At 42.5% G+C, this 2,085-nt stretch overlaps 1 long non-coding RNA gene across 1 annotated transcript; it reads left to right on the top strand.

Annotated features, from left to right (window-relative positions):
- Positions 1–864: 864 nt before the first annotated feature.
- LOC147271856 (uncharacterized) lies at positions 865–1,713 on the top strand. The gene is made up of 3 exons (XR_015115807.1): positions 865–895; positions 1,041–1,194; positions 1,583–1,713. It is a non-coding gene; the product is annotated as an uncharacterized LOC147271856 (long non-coding RNA).
- The last annotated feature ends 372 nt before the right edge of the window (positions 1,714–2,085 follow it).

Genomic DNA, 2,085 nt, shown 5'->3' with positions numbered 1-2,085 from the left:
ACATTACTGTTAGCATTATTTTGAGTTCATTAGCAATTCTTACTCCATCACTGTCGCATCAGTTTGAGATCATTAGCAATTCTTCTGAAATCACTGTCGCATTATTTTGAGGTTCCAAGCAACTCTTACTACATGACTGTCAGCATCACTTTGAGGTTGTTCAAAACTCTTACGACATTACTGTCAGCATCACTTTGAGGTTATTCGAAACTTTCACTACATTACTGTTAGCATTATTTTGAGTTCATTAGCAATTCTTACTCCATCACTGTCGCATCAGTTTGAGATCATTAGCAATTCTTCTGAAATCACTGTCGCATTATTTTGAGGTTCGAAGCAACTCTTACTACATGACTGTCAGCATCACTTTGAGGTTGTTCGAAACTCTTACGACATTACTGTCAGCATCACTTTGAGGTTATTCGAAACTTTCACTACATTACTGTTAGCATCACTTTGATATCATTAGCAACTATCACTACATTACTCTTAGCATCATTTTGAGTTCATTAGCAATGCTTCCAACATCACTGTCGCATTATTTTGAGGTTAGTAGCAACTCTTACTACATGACTGTCTGCATCACTTTGAGGTTATTCGAAACTTTCACTACATCACTGTCGCATCATTTTGAGATCATTAGTAATTTTTACAACATCATTGTCGCATTATTTTGAGGTTATTAGCAACTCTTCCTCCATTACTGTTAGCATCATTTTGAGTTCATTAGCAATTCTTCCGACATCACTGTAGCATTATTTTGAGGTTTTGAGGTACCTTTGTTTGTAACAGATCTGCTGACCAGCGAGACGCCACCACGCACGGCTGTCGGCTCCGTAAAGGAGGGAGAGAAAGTGGAAAGGACGGAGAAGGGTCGGACCAGGTCTATTTCTAGGTGACCACTCACTATCGTCTGCCACACTGCCCCTCATGGTGGGGAGTGTAGCGCTATCCTGCCACAGTACATTTGTTTCATTCTTTTGCTCTTGCACTTTCATTAAAATGGACTTGACTTGAGAACGTTTTGTTTCAAAATATAGATGAATTCCCAGATTTATAGGTAGCATGAGTATGAAGTTGCACTTGCACCTGGTGGGAAAATGTCCTCTGCATTTGACTCTAACTATGTAGGAGCAGTGGTAGCAGTGTCAGCCTGGGGGCTTGGTCAAGATCAATGACAGGAGTAGCAGACAGGTAATATCCATAGCATGCATGTTGTTTGAGAGGAGTAAGGGTACACTGTTGGTCTCTCACCTGATGCGCTGTCATCAGCACAAATGATCTGTTCCTAAACATCAAAATCTACCATCCCCCTGATTGTTTTTTACAACTGGAGTACTGGTTAACACTTTAGAAAGCCTTCATTCAGAGCTGTGAAGAACCTTGAACCTGATATCCCAGACATCAAAGTGGGCCACTAACTGGCCAGATGAAGCTATGCTAGGCTGCTGTATTCTGAAGAGCTAAAGTAGCAGCTTCTGAGAGGGATGCTAACCTGGATGTGTTCATCTCCTACTTTAATATCAGCCCCCAACTTGGAGCTCTGACAGCCTCCAGCTTGTTGTTCCTGTTTCTGCTTCAGTCAACAGGGAACTCCAACCTGCAGTAGAATCTTCAACAACAATGGAATAGAAAAGTGAGGAAGAAAAACTAGAATAAACTTAAAAAGCTGAGAAATGTTCATGAAGAAGAAAGGCACACGTTATGATTGAGGCCAGAAACTAAAACTCCACACCAAATGTACTTTGACTTGTAGGATAATGAACTTGAATGTGTTGAAACAGCAGATCAATGAATCCACTACCACACAACAAGATGATGACCCCCTACCACAAGATGGCGTCACAGATCCTGACGGTCTGTGCAGGAAACACCGAGCAAAACATTACAACAAAGCTCCTGTTGTTCCCTCCAGGAAAAACTGTGGCTCTGATGAGAAAAGGATCCCAGCGTCCTCTGAGGATCCATGGCCGCACCATTGGGTAGAAGGACGATGGGGTCGGCACCAGGAGGAACCCTGGTGTCTCCGATGCAGGGAAGATGGAGCAGTGAAGAGGCCACATTGTGGCGTCCTAAAGAGGACAT

This window comes from Aulostomus chinensis, chromosome 1, assembly GCF_037954235.1.
Source record: "Aulostomus chinensis isolate RoL2024-O1b breed Wild chromosome 1, RoL_Achi_v1.0, whole genome shotgun sequence".
NCBI lineage: Eukaryota > Metazoa > Chordata > Actinopteri > Syngnathiformes > Aulostomidae > Aulostomus > Aulostomus chinensis.
The sequence above is the reverse complement of the archived record's forward strand: the minus strand, read 5'-3'. Positions and strand labels throughout refer to the sequence as shown.